This window comes from Taudactylus pleione, unplaced genomic scaffold, assembly GCF_031769625.1.
Source record: "Taudactylus pleione unplaced genomic scaffold, aTauple2 ptg000556l, whole genome shotgun sequence".
NCBI lineage: Eukaryota > Metazoa > Chordata > Amphibia > Anura > Myobatrachidae > Taudactylus > Taudactylus pleione.
This window is the reverse complement of record NW_028284958.1, coordinates 9,088,662-9,107,722: the sequence shown is the minus strand read 5'-3', so window position 1 is coordinate 9,107,722 and position 19,061 is coordinate 9,088,662.

Sequence of the window (19,061 nt, the reverse complement as noted above, 5' to 3'; positions counted from 1 at the left end):
TCAGAGCCTGTGTATGCGTCAGAGCCTGTATATGTGTCAGAGTCTGTGTATGTATCAGAACCTGTGTTTGTGTCAGAGCCTGTGTAAGCATCAGACCCTGTGTATGAGTCAGACCTTGTGTATGCGTCAGACCCTGTGTATGCGTCAGAGCCTGAGTATGAGTCAGAGCCTGAGTATGAGTCAGACCCTGTGTATGTGTCAGAGCCTGTGTATGTGTCAGAGCCTGTATATGTGTCAGAGCCTGTATATGTGTCAGAATCTGGGTATGCGTCAGAGCCTGTGTATGCGTCAGAGTCTTTGTTTGTGTCAGAGCCTGTGTATGTGTCAGAGCCTGTATATGTGTCAGAATCTGTGTATGCGTCAGAGCCTGTGTATGCGTCAGAGTCTTTGTTTGTGTCAGAGCCTGTGTATATGTCAGAGCCTGTGTATGCGTCAGAGCCTGTATATGCTGCAGAGCCTGTATATGCGTCAGAGCCGGTGTATGAGCCATACCGTGTGTATGCGTCAGAGCCTGTATTTGTGTCAGAGCCTGTGTTTGTGTCAGAGCCTGTGTTTTTGTCAGAGCCTGTGTATGTGTCAGAACCTGTATATGTGTCAGAGCCTGTGTATGAGTCACACTGTGTGTCTGTGTCAGAGCCTATGTATACATCAGAGCCTGTGTATGCGTCATACCATGTGTATGCTTCAGAGCCTGTATATGTGTCAGAGTCTGTGTATGTATCAGAGCCTGTGTTTGTGTCAGAGCCTGTGTATGCATCAGAGCCTGTGTATGAGTCAGACCTTGTGTATGCATCAGAGCCTGTATATGCATCAGAGCCTGTGTATGCGTCAGAGCCTGTATATGCGTCACAGCCTGTGTATGCGTCAGAGCCTGTGTTTGTGTCAGAGCCTGTGTATGTGTCAGAGCCTGTGTATGTGTTAGAGCCTGTGTATGCGTTAGAGCCTGTGTATGAGCCATACCGTGTGTATGCGTCAGAGTCTGTGTATGCGTCAGAGCCTGTATATGTGTCAGAGTCTGTGTATGTATCAGAACCTGTGTTTGTGTCAGAGCCTGTGTATGCTTCAGACCCTGTGTATGCTTCAGACCTTGTGTATGCGTCAGACCCTTTGTATGCGTCAGAGCCTGAGTATGAGTCAGACCCTGTGTATGTGTCAGATCCTGTATATGCGTCAGAGCCTTGTGTATGCATCAGAGCCTGTGTATCCGTCAGAGCCTGTGTATGCATCTGAGCCGGTGTATGAGTCAGAGCCTGTGTATGAGTCAGACCTTGTGTATGCGTCAGACCTTTTGTATGCATCAGAGCCTGTATATGCGTCAGAGCCTGTATATGCGTCAGGGCCTGTGTATGCGTCAGATCCTTTGTATGTGTCAGAGCCTGTATATGCGTCAGAGCCTGTGTATGCATCAGAACCTGTATATGCATCAGAGCCTGTGTATGAGTCACACTGTGTATCTGTGTCAGGGCCTATGTATACATCAGAGCCTGTGTATGAGTCATACCATGTGTATGCGTCAGAGCCTGTGTATGCATCAGAGCCTGTGCATGAGTCAGACCCTGTGTATGTGTCAGAGCCTGTATATGCGTCAGAGCCTGTATATGTGTCAGAGCCTGAATATGCGTCAGAGCCGGTGTATGAGTCAGAGCCTGTGTATGAGCCATACCGTGTGAATGCATCCGAGCCTGTGTATGCGTCAGTACCTGTATTTGTGTCAGAGCCTGTGTATGCGTCAGAGCCTGTATATATGTCAGAGTCTGTGTATGTATCGCAGCCTGTGTTTGTGTCAGAGCCTGTGTATGTGTCAGAGCCTGTGTATGCATTAGAGCCTGTGTATGAGCCATACCGTGTGTATGCGTCAGAGCCTGTGTATGCGTCAGAGCCTGTATATGTGTCAGAGGCTGTGTATGTGTCAGAACCTGTGTTTGTGTCAGAGCCTGTGTAAGCATCAGACCCTGTGTATGAGTCAGACCTTGTGTATGCCTCAGACCCTGTGTATGCGTCAGAGCCTGAGTATGAGTCAGACCCTGTGTATGTGTCAGAGCCTGTGTATGTGTCAGAGCCTGTATATGTGTCAGAATCTGTGTATGCGTCAGAGCCTGTGTATGCGTCAGAGACTTTGTTTGTGTCAGAGCCTGTGTATGTGTCAGAGCCTGTATATGTGTCAGAATCTGTGTATGCGTCAGAGCCTGTGTATGCGTCAGAGCCGGTGTATGCGTCAGAGACTTTGTTTGTGTCAGAGCCTGTGTATATGTCAGAGCCTGTGTATGCGTCAGAGCCTGTATATGCTGCTGAGCCTGTATATGCGTCAGAGCCGGTGTATGAGCCATATCGTGTGTATGCGTCCGAGCCTGTTTTTGTGTCAGAGCCTGTGTTTGTGTCAGAGCCTGTGTTTTTGTCAGAGCCTGTGTATGTGTCAGAGCCTGTGTATGCGTCAGAGCCTGTGTTTGTGTCAGAACCTGTATATGTGTAAGAGCCTGTGTATGAGTCACACTGTGTGTCTGTGTCAGAGCCTATGTATACATCAGAGCCTGTGTATGCGTCATACCATGTGTATGCTTCAGAGCCTGTATATGTGTCAGAGTCTGTGTATGTATCAGAGCCTGTGTTTGTGTCAGAGCCTGTGTATGCATCAGAGCCTGTGTATGAGTCAGACCCTGTGTATGCATCAGAGCCTGTATATGCGTCAGAGCCTGTGTATGCGTCAGAGCCTGTATATGTGTCAGAGCCTGTGTATGCGTCAGAGCCTGTGTTTGTGTCAGAGCCTGTGTTTGTGTCAGAGCCTGTGTATGCGTTAGAGCCTGTGTATGCATTAGAGCCTGTGTATGAGCCATACCGTGTGTATGCGTCAGAGCCTGTGTATGCGTCAGAGCCTGTATATGCGTCAGAGCCTGTGTATGCGACAGAGCCTGTGTATACGTCAGATCCTGTGTATGTGTCAGAGCCTGTGTATGTGTCAGATCCTTTATATGCGTCAGAGCCGGTGTATGAGTCAGAGCCTGTGTTTGTGTCAGAGCCTGTGTTTGTGTCAGAGCCTGTGTTTGTGTCAGAGCCTGTGTATGCCTTAGATCCAGTGTATGAGCCATACCGTGTGTATGCGTCAGAGCCTGTGTATACGTCAGAGCCTGTATGTGTCAGAGTCTGTGTATTTATCAGAACCTGTGTTTGTGTCTTAGCCTGTGTATGCTTCAGACCCTGTGTATGCGTCAGAGACTGTGTATGCGTCAGAGCCTGTGTATGCGTCAGAGCCTGTGTATGCATCAGGCCTGTGTATGCATCTGAGCCTATGTATGTGTCAGAGCCTGTATTTGTGTCAGAGCCTGTATATGTGTCAGAGCCTATATATGCGTCAGAGCCGGTGTATGAGTCAGAGCCTGTGTATGAGCCATACCGTGTGCATACGTCCGAGCCTGTGTATGTGTCAGAGCCTGTATATGTATCAGAGTCTGTGTATGTAACAGAGCCTGTGTATGGATCAGAGCCTGTGTTTGGATCAGAGCCTGTGTATGCATCAGAGGCTGTATATGCATCAGAGGCTGTATATGCATCAGAGCCTGTATATGTGTCAGAGTCTGTGTTTGTGTCAGAGCCTGTGTTTGTGTCAGAGCCTGTGTATGTGTCAGAGCCTGTGTATGTGTCAGAGCCTGTGTATGCATCAAAGCCTGTGTATGAGTCAAACCTTGTGTATGTGTCAGACCTTGTGTATGCGTCTGAGCCTGTATATGCGTCAGAGCCTGTATATGTGTCAGGGCCTGTGTATGCGTCAGATCCTTTGTATGTGTCAGAGCCTGTATATGTGTCAGAGCCTGTATATGCGTCAGAGCCGGTGTTTGAGTCAGAGCCTGTGTATGAGCCATACCGTGTGTATGCGTCCGAGCCTGTGTTTGTGTCAGAGCCTGTGTATGCGTCAGAGCCTGTGTTTGTGTCAGAGCCTGTGTATGTGTTAGAGCCTGTGTATGTGTCAGAGACTGTGTATGTGTCAGAGCCTGTGTAAGCATTAGAGCCTGTGTATGAGCCATACCGTGTGTTTGCGTCAGTGCCTGTGTATGCGTCAGAGCCTGTGTATGTGTCAGACCCTGTGTATGCGTTAGAGCTTGTGTATGCGTAAAAGCTTTTGTATGTGTAAGAGCCTGTGTATGCGTCAGAACCTGTATATGCATCAGAGCCTGTGTTTGTGACAGACCCTGTGTATGCGTCAGAGCCTGTATATGCATCAGAGTCTGTGTATGCGTCAGAGCCTGTGTTTGTGTCAGAGCCTGTATATGTGTCAGAGTCTGTGTATGCATCAGAGCCGTTGTTTGTGTCAGAGCCTTTGTTTGTGTCAGAGCCTGTGTATGTGTCAGAGCCTGTATATGCATCAGAGCCGGTGTATGAGTCCGAGCCTGTGTATGAGCCATACCGTGTGTATGCGTCCAAGCCTGTATATGTGTCAGAGTCTGTGTATGTATCAGAGCCTGTGTTTGTGTCAGAGCCTGTGTATGTGTCAGAGCCTGTGTATGTGTCAGAGCCTGTGTATGCCTTAGAGCCTGTATATGAGCCATACCATGTGTATGCGTCAGAGCCTGTGTATGCGTCAGAGCCTGTATATGTGTCAGAGTCTGTGTATGCATCAGAGCCTGTGTTTGTATCAGAGCCTGTGTTTGTGTCAGAGCCTGTGTATGTGTCAGACCGTGTGTTTGCGTAAGAGCTTGTGTATGTGTCAGAGCCTGTGTATGCTTCAGAGCCTGTGTTTGCATCAGAACCTGTGTATGCATCAGAGCCTGTGTATGAGTCACACTGTGTATCTGTGTCAGAGCCTATGTATACATCAGAGCCTGTGTATGATTCATACCATGTGTATGCGTCAGAGCCTGTATATGTGTCAGAGTCTGTGTATGTATCAGAGCCTGTGTTTGTGTCAGAGCCTGTGTATGCATCAGAGCCTGTGCATGAGTCAGACCCTGTGTATGCGTCAGAGCCTGTATATGCGTCAGAGCCTGTATATGCGTCAGAGCCTGTATATGTGTCAGAGCCTGAATATGTGTCAGAGCCGGTGTATGAGTCAGAGCCTGTGTATGAGCCATACCGTGTGTGTATGCATCCGAGCCTGTGTATGCGTCAGTACCTGTATTTGTGTCAGAGCCTGTGTATGCATCAGAGCCTGTATATATGTCAGAGTCTGTGTATGTATCGCAGCCTGTGTTTGTGTCAGAGCCTGTGTATGTGTCAGAGCCTGTGTATGCATTAGAGCCTGTGTATGAGCCATACCGTGTGTATGCGTCAGAGCCTGTGTATGCGTCAGAGCCTGTATATGTGTCAGAGTCTGTGTATGTATCAGAACCTGTGTTTGTGTCAGAGCCTGTGTAAGCATCAGACCCTGTGTATGAGTCAGACCTTGTGTATGCGTCAGACCCTGTGTATGCGTCAGAGCCTGAGTATGAGTCAGAGCCTGAGTATGAGTCAGACCCTGTGTATGTGTCAGAGCCTGTGTATGTGTCAGAGCCTGTATATGTGTCAGAATCTGTGTATGCGTCAGAGCCTGTGTATGCGTCAGAGTCTTTGTTTGTGTCAGAGCCTGTGTATGTGTCAGAGCCTGTATATGTGTCAGAATCTGTGTATGCGTCAGAGCCTGTGTATGCGTCAGAGTCTTTGTTTGTGTCAGAGCCTGTGTATATGTCAGAGCCTGTGTATGCGTCAGAGCCTGTATATGCTGCAGAGCCTGTATATGCGTCAGAGCCGGTGTATGAGCCATACCGTGTGTATGCGTCAGAGCCTGTATTTGTGTCAGAGCCTGTGTTTGTGTCAGAGCCTGTGTTTTTGTCAGAGCCTGTGTATGTGTCAGAACCAGTATATGTGTCAGAGCCTGTGTATGAGTCACACTGTGTGTCTGTGTCAGAGCCTATGTATACATCAGAGCCTGTGTATGCGTCATACCATGTGTATGCTTCAGAGCCTGTATATGTGTCAGTCTGTGTATGTATCAGAGCCTGTGTTTGTGTCAGACCCTGTGTATGCATCAGAGCCTGTATATGCGTCAGAGCCTGTGTATGCGTCAGAGCCTGTATATGCGTCAGAGCCTGTGTATGCGTCAGAGCCTGTGTTTGTGTCAGAGCCTGTGTATGTGTCAGGGCCTGTGTATGTGTTAGAGCCTGTGTATGCATTAGAGCCTGTGTATGAGCCATACCGTGTGTATGCGTCAGAGTCTGTGTATGCGTCAGAGCCTGTATATGTGTCAGAGTCTGTGTATGTATCAGAACCTGTGTTTGTGTCAGAGCCTGTGTATGCTTCAGACCCTGTGTATGCTTCAGACCTTGTGTATGCGTCAGACCTTTTGTATGCGTCAGAGCCTGAGTATGAGTCAGACCCTGTGTATGTGTCAGAGCCTGTATATGCGACAGAGCCTTGTGCATGCATCAGAGCCTGTGTATCCATCAGAACCTGTGTATGCGTCTGAGCCGGTGTATGAGTCAGAGCCTGTGTATGAGCCATACCGTGTGAATGCGTCAGATTCTGTGTATGCGTCAGAGCCGGTGTATGAGTCAGAGCCGGTGTATGAGACATACCGTGTGTATGCATCAGAGCCTGTATATGTGTCAGAGTCTGTGTATGTATTAGAGCCTGTGGTTGTGTCAGAGCCTGTATATGTTTCAGAGCCAGTATATGCATCAGAGCCTGTGAATGCATCAGAGCCTGTGTATGCGTCAGAGCCTGTGTATATGTCAGAGCCTGTGTATGCGTCAGAGCCTGTGTATGCGTCAGAGCCTGTGTTTGTGTCAGAGCCTGTGTATGTGTCAGAGCCTGTGTATGTGTCAGAGCCTGTGTATGCATTAGAGCCTGTGTATGAGCCATACCGTGTGTATGCGTCAGAGCCTGTGTATGCGTCAGAGCCTGTATATGTGTCAGAGTCTGTGTATGTGTCAGAACCTGTGTTTGTGTCTGAGCCTGTGTATGCTTCAGACCCTGTGTATGCATCAGGCCTGTGTATGCGTCTGAGCCTATGTATGTGTCAGAACCTGTATATGTGTCAGAGCCTGTATATGCGTCAGAGGTGGTGTATGAGTCAGAGCCTGTGTATGAGCCATACCGTGTGTATGCGTCCGAGCCTGTGTATGTGTCAGTGCCTTTATATGTGTCAGAGTCTGTGTATGTAACAGAGCCTGTGTATGGATCAGAGCCTGTGTATGGATCAGAGCCTGTGTATGCATCAGAGCCTGTATATGCGTCAGAGCCTGTATATGTGTCAGAGTCTGTGTTTGTGTCAGAGCCTGTGTTTGTGTCAGAGCCTGTGTATGTGTCAGAGCCTGTGTATGCGTCAGAGCCTGTGTATGCGTCAGAGCCTGTGTATGAGTCAGACCTTGTGTATGCGTCGGACCTTTTGTATGCGTCAGAGCCTGTATATGCGTCAGAGCCTGTATATGCGTCAGGGCCTGTGAATGCGTCAGATCCTTTGTATGTGTCAGAGCCTGTATATGCGTCAGAGCCTGTATATGCGTCAGAGCCTGTATATGTGTCAGAGCCAGTGTATGAGTCAGAGCCTGTGTATGAGCCATACCGTGTGTATGCGTCCGAGCCTGTGTTTGTGTCAGAGCCTGTGTATGCGTCAGAGCCTGTGTTTGTGTCAGAGCCTGTGTATGCGTCAGAGCCTGTGTTTGTGTCAGAGCCTGTGTATGTGTCAGAGCCAGTGTATATGTCAGAGCCTGTGTATGTGTCAGAGCCTGTGTATGCATTAGAGCCTGTGTATGAGCCATACCGTGTGTTTGCGTCAGAGCCTGTGTATGCGTCAGAGCCTGTGTTTGTGTCAGACCCTGTGTATGTGTCAGAGCCTGTATATGCGTCAGAGTCTGTGTATGCGTCAGAGCCTGTGTTTATGTCAGAGCCTGTATGTGTCAGAGTCTGTGTATGCATCAGAGCCTTTGTTTGTGTAATAGCCTTTGTTTGTGTCAGAGCCTGTGTATGGGTCAGAGCCTGTATATGTGTCAGAGCCGGTGTATGAGTCAGAGCCTGTGTATATATCAGAGCCTGTGTTTTTGTCAGAGCCTGTGTTTTTGTCAGAGCCTGTGTATGTGTCAGAGCCTGTGTATGCATAAGAGCCTGTGTTTGTGTCAGAGTCTGTGTATGTATCAGAGCCTGTGTTTGTGTCAGAGCCTGTGTATGTGTCAGAGCCTGTGTTTGTGTCAGAGCCTGTGTATTCCTTAGAGCCTGTATATGAGCCACACCGTGTATATGCGTCAGAGCCTGTGTATGCGTCAGAGCCTGTATATGCATCAGAGTCTGTGTATGCATCAGAGCCTGTGTATGCGTCAGAGCCTGTATATGCGTCAGAGCCTGTGTATGCGTCAGAGCCTGAGTATGCGTCAGACCCTGTGTATGCGTCAGAGCCTGTGTATGTGTCAGAGCCTGTATATGCGTCAGAGCCTGTGTATGCGTCAGAGCCTGTACATGTGTCAGAGCCTGTATATGCGTCAGAGCCGGTGTAACAGTCAGAGCCTGTGTATGAGCCATACCGTGTGTATGCGTCAGAGCATGTGTATGTGTCAGAGCCTGTATATGTGTCAGAGTCTGTGTATGTATCAGAGCCTGTGTTTGTATCAGTGCCTGTGTTTGTGTCAGAGCCTGTATATGTGTCAGAGTCTGTGTAGGAATCAGTGCCTGTGTTTGTGTCAGAGCCTGTATATGTGTCAGAGCCTGTGTATGAATTAGAGCCTGTGTATGCTTCAGAGCCTGTGTATGCGTCAGAGCCTGTGTATGAGTCAGAACTTGTGTAAGTGTCAGACCCTGTGTATGAGTCAGACCCTGTGTATGAGTTAGACCCTGTATATGTTTCAGAGCCTGTATATGCGTCAGTGCCTGTGTATACGTCAGATCCTGTGTATGTGTCAGAGCCTGTATATGTGTCAGATCCTTTAGATGCGTCAGAGCCGGTGTATGAGTGAGAGCCTGTGTATGAGCCATACCGTGTTTATGCGTCCGAGCCTGTGTATGCGTCAGAGCCTGTATATGTGTCAGAGTCTGTGTATGTATCAAAGCCTGTGTTTTTGTCAGAGCCTGTGTATGTGTCAGAGCCTGTATATGTGTCTGAGTCTCTGTATGCATCAGAGCCAGTGTTTGTATCAGAGCCTGTGTTTGTGTCAGAGCCTGTGTATGTGTCAGAGCCTGTAAATGTTTCAGAGTCTGTGTGTGCATTAGAGCCTGTGTATGCATAAGAGTCTGTGTTTGTGTCAGAGCCTGTGTATGTGTCAGACTGTGTGTTTGCATAAGAGCTTGTGTATGTGTCAGAGCCTGTGTATGCTTCAGAGCCTGTGTATGCATCAGAACCTGTATATGCATCAGAGCCTGTGTATGAGTCACACTGTGTGTCTGTGTCAGAGCCTATGTATACATCAGAGTCTGTGTATGAGTCATACCATGTGTATGCATCAGAGCCTGTATATGTGTCAGAGTCTGTGTATGCATCAGAGCCTGTATATGTGTCAGAGCCTGTATATGCGTCAGAGCCTGTATATGCGTCAGCCGGTGTATGAGTCAGAGCCTGTGTATGCATCCAAGCCTGTGTATGCGTGAGTATCTGAATTTGTGTCAGAGCCTGTGTATGCGTCAGAGCCTGTATATGTGTCAGAGTCTGTGTATGTATCAGAACCTGTGTTTGTGTCAGAGCCTGTGTAACCATCAGACCCTGTGTATGAGTCAGACCTTGTGTATGCGTCAGACCCTGTGTATGCATCAGAGTCTGAGTATGAGTCAGACCCTGTGTATGTGTCAGAGCCTGTATATGTGTCAGAGCCTGTATATGCGTCAGAGCCTGTGTATGCCTCAGAGCCGGTCAATGAGGCAGAGCCTGTGTATGAGCCATACCGTGTGTATGTGTCAGAGCCTGTGTTTATGTCAGAGCCTGTTTATGTGTCAGACCCTGTGTACGTGTAAGATCTTGTGTATGCGTAAGAGCCTGTGTATGCGTCAGAGCCTGTGTATGCGTCAGAGCCTGTGTATGTGTCAGACCCTGTGTATGCATTAGAGCTTATGTATGCGTAAGAGCTTTTGTATGTGTAAGAGCCTGTGTATGCGTCAGAACCTGTATATGCATCAGAGCCTGTGTTTGTGTCAGACCCTGTGTATGTGTCAGAGCCTGTATATGCGTCAGAGTCTGTGTATGCGTCAGAGCCTGTGTTTATGTCAGAGCCTGTATGTGTCAGAGTCTGTGTATGCGTCAGAGCCTTTGTTTGTGTAATAGCCTTTGTTTGTGTCAGAGCCTGAGTATGCGTCAGAGCCTGTATATGTGTCAGAGCCGGTGTATGAGTCAGAGCCTGTGTATGAGCCATACCGTGTGTATGCGTCTAACCTGTATATGTGTCAGAGTCAGTGTATATATCAGAGCCTGTGTATTTGTCAGAGCCTGTGTTTTTGTCAGAGCCTGTGTATGTGTCAGAGCCTGTGTATGCATCAGAGCCTGTGTATGCGTCAGAGCCTGTGTATGCGTCAGAGCCTGAGTATGTGTCAGAGCCTGTGTATGCCTTAGAGCCTGTATATGAGCCACACCGTGTGTATGCGTCAGAGCCTGTGTTTGCGTCAGAGCCTGTATATGTGTCAGAGCCTGTATATGCGACAGAGCCTTGTGCATGCATCAGAGCCTGTGTATCCATCAGAACCTGTGTATGCGTCTGAGCCGGTGTATGAGTCAGAGCCTGTGTATGAGCCATACCGTGTGAATGCGTCAGATTCTGTGTATGCGTCAGAGCCGGTGTATGAGTCAGAGCCGGTGTATGAGACATACCGTGTGTATGCATCAGAGCCTGTATATGTGTCAGAGTCTGTGTATGTATTAGAGCCTGTGGTTGTGTCAGAGCCTGTATATGTTTCAGAGCCAGTATATGCATCAGAGCCTGTGAATGCATCAGAGCCTGTGTATGCGTCAGAGCCTGTGTATATGTCAGAGCCTGTGTATGCGTCAGAGCCTGTGTATGCGTCAGAGCCTGTGTTTGTGTCAGAGCCTGTGTATGTGTCAGAGCCTGTGTATGTGTCAGAGCCTGTGTATGCATTAGAGCCTGTGTATGAGCCATACCGTGTGTATGCGTCAGAGCCTGTGTATGCGTCAGAGCCTGTATATGTGTCAGAGTCTGTGTATGTGTCAGAACCTGTGTTTGTGTCTGAGCCTGTGTATGCTTCAGACCCTGTGTATGCATCAGGCCTGTGTATGCGTCTGAGCCTATGTATGTGTCAGAACCTGTATATGTGTCAGAGCCTGTATATGCGTCAGAGGTGGTGTATGAGTCAGAGCCTGTGTATGAGCCATACCGTGTGTATGCGTCCGAGCCTGTGTATGTGTCAGTGCCTTTATATGTGTCAGAGTCTGTGTATGTAACAGAGCCTGTGTATGGATCAGAGCCTGTGTATGGATCAGAGCCTGTGTATGCATCAGAGCCTGTATATGCGTCAGAGCCTGTATATGTGTCAGAGTCTGTGTTTGTGTCAGAGCCTGTGTTTGTGTCAGAGCCTGTGTATGTGTCAGAGCCTGTGTATGCGTCAGAGCCTGTGTATGCGTCAGAGCCTGTGTATGAGTCAGACCTTGTGTATGCGTCGGACCTTTTGTATGCGTCAGAGCCTGTATATGCGTCAGAGCCTGTATATGCGTCAGGGCCTGTGAATGCGTCAGATCCTTTGTATGTGTCAGAGCCTGTATATGCGTCAGAGCCTGTATATGCGTCAGAGCCTGTATATGTGTCAGAGCCAGTGTATGAGTCAGAGCCTGTGTATGAGCCATACCGTGTGTATGCGTCCGAGCCTGTGTTTGTGTCAGAGCCTGTGTATGCGTCAGAGCCTGTGTTTGTGTCAGAGCCTGTGTATGCGTCAGAGCCTGTGTTTGTGTCAGAGCCTGTGTATGTGTCAGAGCCAGTGTATATGTCAGAGCCTGTGTATGTGTCAGAGCCTGTGTATGCATTAGAGCCTGTGTATGAGCCATACCGTGTGTTTGCGTCAGAGCCTGTGTATGCGTCAGAGCCTGTGTTTGTGTCAGACCCTGTGTATGTGTCAGAGCCTGTATATGCGTCAGAGTCTGTGTATGCGTCAGAGCCTGTGTTTATGTCAGAGCCTGTATGTGTCAGAGTCTGTGTATGCATCAGAGCCTTTGTTTGTGTAATAGCCTTTGTTTGTGTCAGAGCCTGTGTATGGGTCAGAGCCTGTATATGTGTCAGAGCCGGTGTATGAGTCAGAGCCTGTGTATATATCAGAGCCTGTGTTTTTGTCAGAGCCTGTGTTTTTGTCAGAGCCTGTGTATGTGTCAGAGCCTGTGTATGCATAAGAGCCTGTGTTTGTGTCAGAGTCTGTGTATGTATCAGAGCCTGTGTTTGTGTCAGAGCCTGTGTATGTGTCAGAGCCTGTGTTTGTGTCAGAGCCTGTGTATTCCTTAGAGCCTGTATATGAGCCACACCGTGTATATGCGTCAGAGCCTGTGTATGCGTCAGAGCCTGTATATGCATCAGAGTCTGTGTATGCATCAGAGCCTGTGTATGCGTCAGAGCCTGTATATGCGTCAGAGCCTGTGTATGCGTCAGAGCCTGAGTATGCGTCAGACCCTGTGTATGCGTCAGAGCCTGTGTATGTGTCAGAGCCTGTATATGCGTCAGAGCCTGTGTATGCGTCAGAGCCTGTACATGTGTCAGAGCCTGTATATGCGTCAGAGCCGGTGTAACAGTCAGAGCCTGTGTATGAGCCATACCGTGTGTATGCGTCAGAGCATGTGTATGTGTCAGAGCCTGTATATGTGTCAGAGTCTGTGTATGTATCAGAGCCTGTGTTTGTATCAGTGCCTGTGTTTGTGTCAGAGCCTGTATATGTGTCAGAGTCTGTGTAGGAATCAGTGCCTGTGTTTGTGTCAGAGCCTGTATATGTGTCAGAGCCTGTGTATGAATTAGAGCCTGTGTATGCTTCAGAGCCTGTGTATGCGTCAGAGCCTGTGTATGAGTCAGAACTTGTGTAAGTGTCAGACCCTGTGTATGAGTCAGACCCTGTGTATGAGTTAGACCCTGTATATGTTTCAGAGCCTGTATATGCGTCAGTGCCTGTGTATACGTCAGATCCTGTGTATGTGTCAGAGCCTGTATATGTGTCAGATCCTTTAGATGCGTCAGAGCCGGTGTATGAGTGAGAGCCTGTGTATGAGCCATACCGTGTTTATGCGTCCGAGCCTGTGTATGCGTCAGAGCCTGTATATGTGTCAGAGTCTGTGTATGTATCAAAGCCTGTGTTTTTGTCAGAGCCTGTGTATGTGTCAGAGCCTGTATATGTGTCTGAGTCTCTGTATGCATCAGAGCCAGTGTTTGTATCAGAGCCTGTGTTTGTGTCAGAGCCTGTGTATGTGTCAGAGCCTGTAAATGTTTCAGAGTCTGTGTGTGCATTAGAGCCTGTGTATGCATAAGAGTCTGTGTTTGTGTCAGAGCCTGTGTATGTGTCAGACTGTGTGTTTGCATAAGAGCTTGTGTATGTGTCAGAGCCTGTGTATGCTTCAGAGCCTGTGTATGCATCAGAACCTGTATATGCATCAGAGCCTGTGTATGAGTCACACTGTGTGTCTGTGTCAGAGCCTATGTATACATCAGAGTCTGTGTATGAGTCATACCATGTGTATGCATCAGAGCCTGTATATGTGTCAGAGTCTGTGTATGCATCAGAGCCTGTATATGTGTCAGAGCCTGTATATGCGTCAGAGCCTGTATATGCGTCAGCCGGTGTATGAGTCAGAGCCTGTGTATGCATCCAAGCCTGTGTATGCGTGAGTATCTGAATTTGTGTCAGAGCCTGTGTATGCGTCAGAGCCTGTATATGTGTCAGAGTCTGTGTATGTATCAGAACCTGTGTTTGTGTCAGAGCCTGTGTAACCATCAGACCCTGTGTATGAGTCAGACCTTGTGTATGCGTCAGACCCTGTGTATGCATCAGAGTCTGAGTATGAGTCAGACCCTGTGTATGTGTCAGAGCCTGTATATGTGTCAGAGCCTGTATATGCGTCAGAGCCTGTGTATGCCTCAGAGCCGGTCAATGAGGCAGAGCCTGTGTATGAGCCATACCGTGTGTATGTGTCAGAGCCTGTGTTTATGTCAGAGCCTGTTTATGTGTCAGACCCTGTGTACGTGTAAGATCTTGTGTATGCGTAAGAGCCTGTGTATGCGTCAGAGCCTGTGTATGCGTCAGAGCCTGTGTATGTGTCAGACCCTGTGTATGCATTAGAGCTTATGTATGCGTAAGAGCTTTTGTATGTGTAAGAGCCTGTGTATGCGTCAGAACCTGTATATGCATCAGAGCCTGTGTTTGTGTCAGACCCTGTGTATGTGTCAGAGCCTGTATATGCGTCAGAGTCTGTGTATGCGTCAGAGCCTGTGTTTATGTCAGAGCCTGTATGTGTCAGAGTCTGTGTATGCGTCAGAGCCTTTGTTTGTGTAATAGCCTTTGTTTGTGTCAGAGCCTGAGTATGCGTCAGAGCCTGTATATGTGTCAGAGCCGGTGTATGAGTCAGAGCCTGTGTATGAGCCATACCGTGTGTATGCGTCTAACCTGTATATGTGTCAGAGTCAGTGTATATATCAGAGCCTGTGTATTTGTCAGAGCCTGTGTTTTTGTCAGAGCCTGTGTATGTGTCAGAGCCTGTGTATGCATCAGAGCCTGTGTATGCGTCAGAGCCTGTGTATGCGTCAGAGCCTGAGTATGTGTCAGAGCCTGTGTATGCCTTAGAGCCTGTATATGAGCCACACCGTGTGTATGCGTCAGAGCCTGTGTTTGCGTCAGAGCCTGTATATGTGTCAGAGTCTGTGTATGCATCAGAGCCTGTGTATGTGTCAGAGCCTGTGTATGCGTCAGAGCCTGAGTATGTGTCAGACCCTGTGTATGCGTCAGAGCCTGTATATGCATCAGAGCCTGTGTATGCGTCAGAGCCTGTATATGTGTCAGAGCCTGTATATGCGTCAGAGCCGGTGTAAGAGTCAGAGCCTGTGTATGAGCCATACCGTGTGTATGCGTCAGAGCATGTGTATGTGTCAGAGCCTGTATATGTGTCAGAGTCTGTGTTTGTATCAGAGGCTGTTTGTATCAGAGCCTGTGTTTGTGTCAGAGCCTGTGTTTGTGTCAGAGCCTGTGTATGTGTCACAGCCTGTATATGTGTCAGAGTCTGTGTAGGAATCAGAGCCTGTGTTTGTGTCAGAGCCTGTATATGTGTCAGAGCCTGTGTATGAATCAGAGCCTGTGTATGTGTCAGAGCCTGTGTATGCTTCAGAGCCTGTGTATGCTTCAGAGCCTGTGTATGCGTCAGAGCCTGTGTATGCGTCAGAGCCTGTGTATGAGTCAGAACTTGTGTAAGTGTCAGACCCTGTGTATGAGTCAGACACTGTGTTTGAGTCAGACCCTGTGTATGAGTCAGACCCTGTATATGTTTCAGAGCCTGTGTATGCATCAGTGCCTGTGTATACATCTGAACCTGTGTATGTGTCAGAGCCTGTATATGTGTCAGATCCTTTATATGCATCAGAGCCGGTGTATGAGTGAGAGCCTGTGTATGAGCTATACCGTGTGTATGCGTCCGAGCCTGTGTGTGCGTCAGAGCCTGTATATGTGTCTGAGTCTCTGTATGCATCAGAGCCTGTGTTTGTATCAGAGCCTGTGTTTGTGTCAGAGCCTGTGTATGTGTCAGAGCCTGTAAATGTTTCAGAGTCTGTGTATGCATTAGAACCTGTGTATGCATAAGAGTCTGTGTTTGTGTCAGAGCCTGTGTATGTGTCAGACCGTGTGTTTGCATAAGAGATTGTGTATGTGTCAGAGCCTGTGTATGCTTCAGAGCCTGTGTATGCATCAGAACCTGTATATGCATCAGAGCCTGTGTATGAGTCACACTGTGTGTCTGTGTCAGAGCCTATGTATACATCAGAGCCTGTGTATGAGTCATACCATGTGTATGCGTCAGAGCCTGTATATGTGTCAGAGTCTGTGTATGTATCAGAGCCTGTGTTTGTGTCAGAGCCTGTGTATGCATCAGAGCCTGTGCATGAGTCAGACCCTGTGTATGTGTCAGAGCCTGTATATGTGTAAGAGCCTGTATATGCATCAGAGCCTGTATATGTGTCAGAGCCTGTATATGCGTCAGAGCCTGTATATGTGTCAGAGCCTGTATATGCATCAGAGCCGGTGTATGAGTCAGAGCCTGTGTATGCATCCGAGCCTGTGTATGCGTCAGTATCTGTATTTGTGTCAGAGCCTGTGTATGCATCAGAGCCTGTATATATGTCAGAGTCTGTGTATGTCTCGCAGCCTGTGTTTGTGTCAGAGCCTGTGTATGTGTCAGAGCCTGTGTATGCATTAGAGCCTGTGTATGAGCCATACTGTGTGTATGCGTTAGAGCCTGTGTATGCGTCAGAGCCTGTATATGTGTCAGAGTCTGTGTATGTATCAGAACCTGTGTTTGTGTCAGAGCCTGTATATGTGTCAGAGCCTGTGTATGAATCAGAGCCTGTGTATGTGTCAGAGCCTGTGTATGCTTCAGAGCCTGTGTATGCTTCAGAGCCTGTGTATGCGTCAGAGCCTGTGTATGCGTCAGAGCCTGTGTATGCGTCAGAGCCTGTGTATGAGTCAGAACTTGTGTAAGTGTCAGACCCTGTGTATGAGTCAGACACTGTGTTTGAGTCAGACCCTGTGTATGAGTCAGACCCTGTATATGTTTCAGAGCCTGTGTATGCATCAGTGCCTGTGTATACATCTGAACCTGTGTATGTGTCAGAGCCTGTATATGTGTCAGATCCTTTATATGCGTCAGAGCCGGTGTATGAGTGAGAGCCTGTGTATGAGCTATACCGCGTGTATGCGTCCGAGCCTGTGTGTGCGTCAGAGCCTGTATATGTGTCTGAGTCTCTGTATGCATCAGAGCCTGTGTTTGTATCAGAGCCTGTGTTTGTGTCAGAGCCTGTGTATGTGTCAGAGCCTGTAAATGTTTCAGAGTCTGTGTATGCATAAGAGTCTGTGTTTGTGTCAGAGCCTGTGTATGTGTCAGACCGTGTGTTTGCATAAGAGATTGTGTATGTGTCAGAGCCTGTGTATGCTTCAGAGCCTGTGTATGCATCAGAACCTGTATATGCATCAGAGCCTGTGTATGAGTCACACTGTGTGTCTGTGTCAGAGCCTATGTATACATCAGAGCCTGTGTATGAGTCATACCATGTGTATGCGTCAGAGCCTGTATATGTGTCAGAGTCTGTGTATGTATCAGAGCCTGTGTTTGTGTCAGAGCCTGTGTATGCATCAGAGCCTGTGCATGAGTCAGACCCTGTGTATGTGTCAGAGCCTGTATATGTGTAAGAGCCTGTATATGCATCAGAGCCTGTATATGCGTCAGAGCCTGTATATGCGTCAGAGCCTGTATATGCGTCAGAGCCTGTATATGCATCAGAGCCGGTGTATGAGTCAGAGCCTGTGTATGCATCCGAGCCTGTGTATGCGTCAGTATCTGTATTTGTGTCAGAGCCTGTGTATGCATCAGAGCCTGTATATATGTCAGAGTCTGTGTATGTCTCGCAGCCTGTGTTTGTGTCAGAGCCTGTGTATGTGTCAGAGCCTGTGTATGCATTAGAGCCTGTGTATGAGCCATACTGTGTGTATGTGTTAGAGCCTGTGTATGCGTCAGAGCCTGTATATGTGTCAGAGTCTGTGTATGTATCAGAACCTGTGTTTGTGTCAGAGCCTGTGTAAGCATCAGACCCTGTGTATGCGTCAGAGCCTGAGTATGAGTCAGACCCTGTGTATGTGTCAGAGCCTGTGTATGTGTCAGAGCCTGTATATGCATCAGAGCCTGTGTATGCGTCAGAGCCTGTGTATGCCTCAGAGCCGATGAATGAGGCAGAGCCTGTGTATGAGCCATACCGTGTGTATGTGTCAGAGCCTGTGTATGCATCAGAGCCTGTGTTTGTGTCAGAGCCTGTGTACGCGTAAGATCTTGTGTATGCGTAAGAGGCTGTGTATGTGTCAGAGCTTGAGTATGCGTCAGAGCCTGTGTATGCGTCAGAGCCTGTGTATGCGTCAGAGCCTGTATATGTGTCAGAGCCTGTATATGCATCAGAGCCGGTGTAAGAGTCAGAGCCTGTGTATGAGCCATAACATGTGTATGCATCAGAGCCTGTATATGTGTCAGAGTCTGTGTATGTATCAGAGCCTGTGTTTGTATCAGAGCCTGTGTTTGTGTCAGAGCCTGTGTATGTGTGACAGCCTGTTTATGTGTCAGAGTCTGTGTAGGAATCAGAGCCTGTGTTTGTGTCAGATCCTGTATATGTGTCAGAGTCTGTGTATGCATTAGAGCTTGTGTATGAGCCATACCGTGTGTATGCGTCAGAGCCTGTGTATGCGTCAGAGCCTGTATATGTGTCAGAGTCTATGTATGAATCAGAGCCTGTGCATGTGTCAGAGCCTGTGTATGCGTAAGAGCCTGTGTATGCGTCAGAGCCTGTGTATGAGTCAGACCTTGTGTAAGTGTCAGACCCTGTGTATGAGTCAGACCCTGTGTATGAGTCAGACCCTGTATATGCGTCAGAGCCTGTATATGCGTCAGAGCCTGTGTATGTGTCAGAGCCTGTGTATATGTCAGATCCTGTGTATGTGTCAGAGCCTGTATATGTGTCAGATCCTTTATATGCATCAGAGCCGGTGTATGAGTCAGAGCCTGTGTATGAGCCATACCGTGTGTATGCGTCCGAGCCTGTGTATGCATCAGAGCCTGTGTTTGTATCAGAGCCTGTGTTTGTGTAAGAGCCTGTGTATGTGTCAGAGCCTATAAATGTTTCAGAGTCTGTGTATGCATTAGAGCCTGTGTATGCATAAGAGTCTGTGTATGCATCAGAGCCTGTGTATGTGTCAGACCGTGTGTTTGCGTAAGAGCTTGTGTATGTGTCAGAGCCTGTGTATGCTTCAGAGACTGTGTATGCAACAGAACCTGTATATGCATCAGAGCCTGTGTATGAGTCACACTGTGTGTCTGTGTCAGAGCCTATGTATACATCAGAGCCTGTGTATGAGTCATACCATGTGTATGCATCAGAGCCTGTATATGTGTCAGAGTCTGTGTATGT